Source organism: Nannospalax galili, unplaced genomic scaffold, assembly GCF_000622305.1.
Source record: "Nannospalax galili isolate Female #2095 unplaced genomic scaffold, S.galili_v1.0 scaffold521, whole genome shotgun sequence".
NCBI lineage: Eukaryota > Metazoa > Chordata > Mammalia > Rodentia > Spalacidae > Nannospalax > Nannospalax galili.
The window spans coordinates 521,032-531,905 of NW_008344634.1; the positions used below are offsets into that span (position 1 = coordinate 521,032).

Sequence of the window (10,874 nt, forward strand, 5' to 3'; positions counted from 1 at the left end):
AAAGGTAGGTTCATTTGTAGTTTTTTAAGAGTTCTCCACACTGCTTTCCATAAGGGCTGAACCAGTTTGCAGCCCCACCAGTAGTGGATGAGTGTTCCCCTTTCCCCACATCCCCTCGATACCTAATCATCTTAATTACATCATATTCCAAAACCGAATCGTGAAAATTTTTGCAAATGTTTTAAAAATTCAAATAATTCAATTAAAATGCTAGGAAAATGCATATGTGTGTATATGAAAAGGATCACATTTTGGTAAGTATATCAAAGGAAAAAATCTTTAAAGAAATATACTGATTAATTAGAATACATGAAAATGATGTTGCAAAATGCCATGTATTAAATGAAAGGATGAGTTCAAATGGAGGGAATCTGTATGTGACATTCGTGACAGTTCAAAAGTTAATATTCTGTCCCAGCACTTGGGAGGCAGAGGCAGGCAGATCTTTGTGAGTTCAAAGCCAACGTGGTCTACACAGCGAGTTCCAGGCCAGCTGGAGCTGCGGGGAGACCCTGTCTCAAAAAGAAAAAAAAAGTTAATATTCTGATCATATAGGTAGGATAAAGAAGATTCCCACTCCTTACCCTTAGTGTCTTTCTCTTTCCCAGTGAAGAATGGGAAGCAAGTGTCTGAGATCCCTTTCGTTTAACAAAGGTGTTAATGGTCATTCTCACTTGATGACTTATTGCTTGGAAAATACTGAAATTATCCTTCAGTAAAGTCTGAAGCTATTAAGGAAATAGTCTAGATTATTTATCTGGCTCTACATGCTATGGTAGATGCATAGCACTGCACGGTGACAAAAATGTGTAAACTCACCTGCTGCAGGTGGGATGATACCTTTCCTATTGTCATAAATGGATGTAACAACAGAATATATATTTTTGGAAAAGTTTCCATAAATCTTACGGAGGTCAATTTTCACCAATATTGGGGGGGGGCTTCATACGACATTCCAAAATCCGTGGCAGGAAGTATAATTCAATTTGCTCAACTATTAAAGGGCAGAGTGATCTCACTGTACCTATGTTTCAGCATGGAAATGATTCACTTATATATAAGATAATTTTTGTGTATATAAATGTTAGCAAGGGGAAGGTCAACAATGGTGACACGAGTTAATATCTAATAACAAAATGTTAAAGATGGAAAAATGCATGAGAGAAGAGATGGATTCAAAATAGAATGGGGAGTTATTTGAGCCACTGTTGGCCATGGAAAGATCACAGACCAAAAGGTGAATCTCTTCCTATCCCAGGGCATTCACAAACTGCTGGCTCCCCTTTTCAAAATTTCTCACGATTGCATTTTTTTGTTCAGTTGGGATCTTTCTTAAAGCCCTGGCTTTCTGTTAAGCCTGAGGCCATTCTAGGATGTTCAAAATGCCTGTGGCCCCAAGGAAATTGAGATCTTGCTATTCCATTCCTTTTGGAACTGGCATACCTGGATACTATATGTAATTTGTATAGACCTCCCGTGCCCTGGTGTGTGTGTGTGTGTGTGTGTGTGTGTGTGTGTGTAGGGAGAGAGAGAGAGAGAGAGAGAGAGAGAAAGAGAGAGAGAGAGAAAGTGAGAAAGAGGGAAATTCTGCAGTAGATTCCAAGTTATCATTCACCAGAACACATTTGACAATCTAGGTCTCTGCAATTTGAGTAGTGTTGAGGTATTGCAATTTACGAATGAATGTACTGTGTTGGACACAAGATAATCTCTACATTTCCTTCAAGTCCTATATTCCATTAAACTATACTTATACTATCAGACTAGTCATCTGTCTTTTATGAGATTATTTTTTCTTCAATTTTATTAATAACTAATACAGATCATTTCATTTTTTCACACTGGATACGGTGTTTTACTTCCAAATAGTAAAATAATTGCCCTGCATTTGAAAAACTTGGTGTTAATGGGGCAAAAGAGGACAAACAGAACAGTAGTACACAACATTAGGTCAAGCTTGACTCTGAATGGGACACCTATCTCAAATCTTTGCAATGCAGGCCTCAGGGATCATTGCAGAAGAGGGGGCAGAAGATTTTAAGAGCCGGGGTGGTGAATGACCACAAAGAAACAGAGTTTCCCAGGAGCCTGGGAGCTTGTTCATATGAACTTACATGCAAACTCAAACGAAGACGAAAGCCCAGATAGAAGTGGGGAAGTAGGTAAGAAGCCTCAGTCTTAGCCGAGGAACCATGGGCAACCGATGACTACTAAAGATTTGGTTTTCCTTCAGGGAGTGATGCTAGATAGGTTGACCAAGTTCCAGTGGATGGAGTCACACCCAGGGACTTTTGGAGACACAAACTTGGCTTCACAGGCCTTAAAATATATGACAAAATGCACGAAATCTGATGGGAGGCTATGGAGAGGCTACAGATAAGGGAGCGGGTCTAAATTTGATCAAGATGTATCATATGAAATTTGCAAAAATTCAATAAAATTATAGAAAGGATAAGAACAGAAGTAAAAAGATTAGGGGAAAGAGATAATGATGAGCTACTGTGTTAGATAAGTTGATTAGGTAAAGTCCTGTCAGAGTGAGTTTTAAAATAATTGTTCTATATGTATATAATATTTATTAATTTTTATTGTTAAGCTTTTAGTGATGTGTTCAATGTATTTTCAGTATAATAATCCACCTTCCATTGGCAGAGAATGTGTTCCAAGTCCCAGTGCATACCTGAGACCTTGGATAGCGCTGAATCCAATTTATACTATGCTTTTCCTATACCCACACACCCACGATAAGGTTTAATTTATAAAGTAAGCACAAAAAGAGATGATTAGTAATAAATAACAATAAAATAGAGCAACTGTAGCAATATATAACCAAACTAGGTATCCAATGACAGGAATGGATTAGAAATGTGGTATATATACACAACAGAATTTTTCTCGGCCATTAAGAACGAAGTCATGTTGTTTGCAGGAAAATAGATGCAGCTAGAGATAATCCTATTAAGTCAATTAAGCCAATCTCAAAGATAAATATGTATTCTCCCTTATTTGTAGTTCGCAGATTTTATATAGATACATAAAATCAGGTACATACATATGTGACATGAAGGTAGAGGAAACAAAGGGAAGGGGAGGGGTTTAAATGGGGGGGATGGAGACATGGTGGAGAGTATGCTCAACATATACTACATATTTCCATAAAATTGTCTTCATATAGCAGCGCAGTATCATATATAATAAATGTATATGATAAATCAAAATAATTATCATCAAATGGCATGAATGTGACATCTCTTAAAATACTTTATTGGGCTGTATTTACAGTCCATTTCCTGGCAATGATGTGAGATGATACAATCAATGCCTATGTGAGGAGATGACTTGTGAGGAACAGTGTAGGCAACTGTGATGTAGCATCAGGCTACTGTATGCAGGTTACTTGAACACCAGAACTATGAGACTTACATAGTTGATCTGATAATCAAGGCCAACTACTGAAATGATTAACTAGATGGGGTAAGAATACTGAACTGTAAAGTACAGATACATTAGATGGAATGATAGTTCATGTCTTGGGCAGGGCAAAGCAAGACAGTAGGAGATTTTATCATGGTGATCTGAATGGGGTCCAATTGAAAACTTACAAATTATTTGTTTTTGAAATTTCTCATTTCATTCAGACGATGTTGATCCTTGGTAACTGTATATCATGTGTTTTTTATATTTTTCCTCTGATTTAATGTAGATAGTTCATTATAAAAGTACTTGTGATGGCTGCTTCTTTTGAAAGCCTTATAGAAGTATTTTGGTAAGTTTCAAACATTTTGGTACTATTCTTTTAAATGGTTTTATCATATTCTATTTCCATAATGTTAGCTGCTTAGATGATTTCTAATATATTATTCTCATAGATAACATTAAGCTTACTTTCTTTAAACTTTAAAAAAAATCTTTGAAGGAGAGAGTACAGCTCTCTAGAAGCTCCTCCCACTTTCTGACTTTTCCTTAATAATTCTACATTCTCTCTGCTAAAAAATAAGTATTTGAGCAGGGTGTAATGTCCCATGCCTTTAATCCCAGCACTCGGGAGGCAGAGGCAAGCAGATCTCTTGAGAGTTCAAGGCCACCCTGGTTTACATAGTGAGTTCCAGGTCAGTTGGGGCTACAGGCAGACCGTCTCAAAAAAACCAAAAAAATAAAAAATAAAATGTTTGAAGGAGTTCTTTCGCAATCTCAAGTTATAAGTTTTACCTATTAAAATATTTAAAGTAATGGTTTAAAAAAACTTAAAATATTGCGGGGGTCTCTCCCTCTCTTCGCAGGTTGTTGGCCACTGGCCCACAAGGGCAGGGAGAGCAGAAGCGGCGAGCGGGGCCAAGACGGCCAGTGAGCACTGATGGAAGAAAGCCCTTCCGGGGAGACTGGTCCCAGGCGCAGTGAAAAAGCAGTGATACAACTCCAGACACAGTGAAACAGCTCCATTTATTCAGTGGGAGAACTAGAGAATTTATAGTGTGGAAGCAGTAGCAAAAGCCTCAGTTGATAGGTGCTCATAGTGTGCTTTATTTACATGTGTCAGTGGGCTCCTATCTTCCAGACTATCAGGCAATGCCTGATTATCATATAGAAAAAACCTGGGGGTAGTTTTTACTCCAGGTAACTATGCCAAAGGTCATGTTCCAGATAAGGTCAGGCATCTGTGCTTGGTGGCACTTTCCAGGTGAGCCAGGAAGAGAGCAGGAGGCCCCCTGCTGAAAAGGGGAGTCCTTCCATTTGGCGCTGAGCCCCTCAGGGCTATCCGGACATGGAGAACTACAACCCTAACAGTAGGGTTTCCCAACAAAATATGAAGGCCAATTCACTGCGGCCTGTGGGGCGTGCTGCATCTTCCAGCCAGAGTTGGTGGCTGGGTTCATTGAAGGACGTAGGCTGCAGATTCTGTGACTTGACAAAGATCAAAGTCATGGCAGGTCCAGAAACTGAAGGCCAGTTCCAGTTCACTGGCATTAAAAAACATTTCAACTCTTACACTCTCAGTGGTAGAATGAATTGTGTACTGGCTACATACGGGCATTGGTTTGTTGACCTTATACATCAAGTGAAGGCCTGAAAAAAAAAATCCAGCTGTGAAAGCAACATAAATGGATTCTGAAATGTCCAACCTCATCTGTTAAGTCCCATGGCTGGAGAAGCTAACGTCAGCTCATCATGTAATACTCAATTTGTACAATAAATTATGAACCTGGAAAAAAATTTAAAATATGTGCACAATGAATAGTATTAGGAGAAAAAAAATCACTTTTTTCAGTACTGGAGATAAACTGAAGGCCTCATGCATGCTAGGCAAGTACTCTACCACTAAGCTACGTCTTCAACTCTGGGAAAAATGGTTTTGTAACTCAATTATCACCTTGTTGAAGCCATGTTATTTGTCTAAGGGTAAGATTGGGTTCCTTTTCTCAGTCCAGGCCCTGCCTTTGTCTTATCTGAACTGGTTTAGACAAGTTAACCAGGAAGAGAACCCTGCTGGGGAGAGGTGAAGCCTCCAGACTTTTGTTTGAGACCAAGAAGAAGATAGAAGTATGACACTTTTATTATTCCTCAGTGACACTGCATACTTACCAGGGATTCGGTCCTTCACAATCTACGATCTACATATATACTATCTATCTATCTATCTATCTATCTATCTATCTATCTATCTATGTAACAATCAATCATCTGTCTATGTATCTATCTATGAACCTATGCATGTATGTATGTATGCATCTATGTGTGTATGTATGCATGTATCATCTATCTATCTATCTATCTATCTATCTATCATCTATGTATCTATCTATGAACCTATGCATGTATGTATGTATGCATGTATCATCTATGTATCTATCTCTGTATCTATATAGCTATGTATCTAAGTATCTATCTATCATCTATTTATCTGTATACACATGGAAAAATGTGTGTGCATCTCTATGTAATGTACATCTTTTTATCTCTCTATCATTTGTTTGACCTATCAATTCACCATCTGCTTTGCCATATTATTTTTAAAAGTAAGCTTGCTGGTATCACTTGAAAATTTTAAGCCTTAATGTTAGCTTTCAAAATCTTTAAGTCATTTCAATGTTTGCATAGTTCATTCAACATTTTTATTTTTTGTTCACATTTTGTTGAATATTATGTATTAGTTACTTTTTGTGATAAAATAAACTAGCAAAAACAACTTAAGGGAAGAAGGGTTCCTTTTAGCTTACAGTTTAAGAAAAGATACAGTACATTATGTGGTAAAGGCTAGGCACCAGGAGCTTGAGGACACAGAGTCCCCTGTCAGGAAGCAAAGAGGGATGAATGCTGGTGCTCCATTTGCATTCTCCCGGTTATTCAGTTCCGGACCCCAGCCCATGGAAACACACTGCTCACATTTAGGGTGGATTTTCCACCTCTGTTAACCCAATCTAGAAACTGCCATGGAAATACAGGGAGGTTTTTCCTCCAGGGGAGTCTAGATCTTGTAAACTTAACATTATTAACAATCCCGACGTGTTTCTTCTAAAGTACTTGCTGTACCTCATATTTTGAATATTGCCATGCCAAACGAAGACGAGGCTCATGGTTGATTCCTCTTTTTTCCATGTCAATGCTCATTGTTAAGAAGATGCATGCACTCAACACAAACAGAATAGTTGATGCTTCTGAGATTTAAATGAACTATTCATAAGTTGCAGGCACCGTGATGCTTAACCAAGGCTAGACTTAAGATGAATGAGGTAAAGAAACCTATTTTTTACATTTATTTGCTTATTTAATATCTATTTTGTGTTTACAAGCATACATGCCACAGTCCATGTACCAGAGGGCAGCTTGTGGGAGTTGATTCTCTCCTTCCACAATATGGGTGCCTGGGATCAAACTCAAGTTATCAATCTTGCTGGCAAAGATCTTTTAATAGCTGAGCCATCTTGCCTCCCTGAGGCCAAAATCTAACTGGGAACCAAAAAACTCAGCCTCCAAGGTAAATATCATAGTGTAGTTTGCCTTTTTAAAAATAAGACTCATTATTTTTCATCACTTCGTCTTTTATTCTTAATATTTATTTGAGTGAATTCATTTAGAAACTAGTGAAACACTGAATTTTTCTCTTCTTCTTCACACTGACCCAGATTATACAGTCATATTAATTTACATTAATTATATCTTCCATGTGTCACACACTGTAAGAAGATATTTACATGCATTATACTATTTCATCTTCCCAAGATCCCTGCATGTATATATGTGCACCATGTGTGTTTGTAGGACACCGAGAGGCCAGAAGAGGGCACCGGAATTCCTGGAACTGGAGTTAAGGACAGTTATGACCCATGAATTGGGTGCTGGAACCTGAAGCTTAGTGTTTTGCAAGAGCAGCAAGTGTTCTTAAACGTTGAGCCATCTTTTCAGCCCCCATGGTGTTCTTCAAAAAATTCAATGCTAAGGTGAAGAGCACATAAGTTCCAAAATTTTTTATTTAAAAAATTTGCTTTATTTTTATTTTATGTGCATGTGTGTATTGCGTGCGTGCATGCAAGTGCACTTGTGTTGTGCAATGCCCACGGAGGACAGAAGAGGGTGTCAGATCCCCTGGAATTGGAGTTATGGACAATTGTTAGATGCCATGTGGATGCTGGGATTCGAATCCACCAGGGTCTTTGGCAAGAACAGCCAGTACTCTTAATTGCTAAGCCATCTCTCTAACCCCCAAATATTTTTAAAAATTAATGAAGATAGGCTATTGTTTGTTGTTTGTTTCATGACCCTGAACAATGAGAACAGTCAAATTCAATTTACCATAGGTCAATAAAGATTTCCCTAACTTCTACTATTCTTGTTACATTTCTCTTGATCACCATTAGTGAATGGGTAGGAGCTGGATTGAAATTCACTGCTGTGTATTATATAGCTAGACACATTGTATCCTTTGCTTCACAATCCTGTATGGCTCGGTCCTAATACTACATCATAACTCTCCCAAGAACAGAGATTCTCTCAAAACCCCACGGTGAAGTAGTAACATGGACTGGGTCAGACCTTATGCATTATAGCTTATCTAACATGCACATAGATTTATATTTGCATATTGGGAGTGTTGATGTCTTTTCTGTCTTGTTCTTCCATTCAGGATCCCATCAAGGATCAGTCATCAGAACTCTTCTTTAATGTAGGAAGCTTCCCCTCCCCACTTTTGTCTTTTGTGCCACTGGCTGTTTTGGAAGTGTACAGTTGTGCTGTTTGGTAGACTATCTCTTCATTTAAGCTCTCCTCAAGGATATTTCATTTTTTTACTTAAAAAAATATCCTTTGAATATTGTGGTACTGCCCTCATAGAGCAGGAATGAATGAGTTCTCTCAGGGCAATACCGAGGGCTCAGCATGCACAGCCAGTCCATCAAGAACAATAGAAAGGAGAGGAGTTGTGCTTAAGAAGCAGAGAATTCAAAATTATCAGAGAAATTGTATGCTTCTTAGGATTTAAAGGGTTTGTACTGGGGAAAATTTCTGGCTGGTTGGTCCTGGACCACTGTTGACTGATTCATTAGAAGTTCTCTCTCTTTCTCTCTCTCTCTCTCTCTCTCTCTCTCTCTCTCTCTCAGTACTGGGGATTGAACCTAAGGCCATATGCATGTGATGCAACTATGCTACCATTTAGCTTCAGCCTCAACTGTTTTGTTGTTTTGTTTTGAGACAGGGTTTTATTATATAGTCCTGGCTGTCCTGGTACTCACTATATAGCTCAGGCTGGCCTCCATCTTGTGGTGATCCTCCTGCTTTAGCCTCCCCAGATCTGGGATTACAGGAGTGTGAGACACTGTACTGGGCTTTTGGGAGTGACTTTAAAGGATCCCCAAGTCTTTGAAGGTAAAGAGACTGGTAAAATCTGAGTGAGGTGTGATTTGGTCATCTAAATGATGTGGCACAGAGACACAGGCTCCTGTGAACACTGCTCCTGGGAAGGAATGACTGTGGTCTTGTCATCTGCTGTAAGCTGCTGTTCTTTGTGTTTACTCAACTTGGATCAAATTCACTACACACACACACACACACACACACACACACACACACACACACACATACACACTGATGGGCACAAGGATTCACCAGGGCTTACTGACAGTGATGTTCTCTTATGACTTGTGGTCAAACACCATAGTTCCTATAATCACAACTCATATACATGCAATTCAATCTTATGGTGGTTCTCATGCAAAGAACTATTGTCAAACAGTTAAAAAATTTCAGCCCCCATCATATAGTGGTGATCCACATAATTAATATAATGAGATGACTAAAAGCTGATGAATTCCTTCCTAGATATTAGCACAACCTGGAAATGTTCTTCATTGTCATTTTGAAACTGATTTGACTGTAGAAAAAAAATCTCATCTTCAAACTTAATTAAAAGTAAATAAGCTGGACTCTGAAGATTTTAGTGGGAACAAATGGCAATAGCTTAGCTGCCCCACGGTGTCCCTATGTTTAAGTCATTCTTAGCTTGTCTATGTTGGAAGTGAATTTCTCACCCTCTGCCAAATATGTTTATCATTCTGCAAAAAGTCTTTCCTGATACAGTAGTGAAGGTTTTGCATGCATATGCCTTCCTCGGTAACTTCTGCAAATAGAGACGGTGAGCAATTTGGCTGCATTTATCCCAATTTTAAATGAGCAGCCTCTTTAAAAATTTTACTGAGATAATTATAGATTCATATGCAGTTCCAAGAAATAATAAAGAGAGCTGTCTTGTATACTTAGCTCAGTGTCTCTTAATGGGAAACTTTAGCAAAAGTATAGCAAAATATCACAACCAGAAGTTAACATTCATGGGTTGAAGAGATGGCTCAGTCAGTAAAGCACTTGCTACACAAGCATGAGGACCTGAGTTCAGATCCCCAGGACCCATATACATGCTAACCAGGCATGTAGGGCTGCTTGTAATTCTAGGGCTTGGGAAGCAGAGTCAGGGTCTCCTCAGAGCAAGATAGCTAGTGAAACTAGCTGAATCAGTGAGTTCTGAGTTCAAGTGAGAGAACTTGTCTCAGTATATAAGATGGAGGGTAACTGATAAAGACATCTCATATCAACTGCTGGCTTCCATATGCATGTGTCTGCATACCCACATATACAAACATACCTACACACAGATGAACATACATACAAGTATGCATACCACACACATACACATACCAAAAAAGAACATCCATGCAATCTACTGATCTTATTCAAAATCTTCCAAATTTACTTGTACTCCGTCGTGTGTGTGTGTGTGTGTGTTTGATTTTATATAGTTTATCACACGTGTAATATAAGAATATAACTTTAAAAATATTTTTAGTTTTTAGAATTTATGTGTTTATGTGTATGTATTTTAGGAGTATTTATGTATGTCTGTGGTGTGGCTTCCCACAAAGCCAGAAGAGGGAGTCAGATTTCCTGGAGCTGAAGTTATAAGGCAATTTTGAGCTTCCCAATGTGGGTGCCAGGAACCGAACTTGGGTCCTCTGCAAGAGTAATACATACGCATAACTGCTGAGCCACCTCTCCAGCCCTGTAAGAGCCTACCTTTGACTCAGCATTCTCACTCTTAGGAATCTTTAGAAATGCTCATACGTGCCCAGACCCATGGATACAAAAATGCCAACTGCAGCATTTTTCTAGCAATCAAAAAATGATAACAATAACACTGTTAGAATCACTGGGGAATAAAGAAATACTTTTGGCAGAATGTGAACACAGAAGAGAATAAAGAAAGGAATATAGCCATATATGAGAAAATAAAAAGATTTACCAGACTAAGAGTAAAACCTACAGAACAACAGGATGATATCATTACACTGAAGCAAGAATGTACAAGGACAAATGTGTGTGCATGTAGAGACGCA

General features: G+C 38.5%; 1 pseudogene; it reads left to right on the plus strand.

Moving 5' to 3' along the window:
• Window positions 1-4,921: 4,921 nt before the first annotated feature.
• LOC103740295 lies at window positions 4,922-5,099 on the plus strand (annotated as a pseudogene).
• The last annotated feature ends 5,775 nt before the right edge of the window (window positions 5,100-10,874 follow it).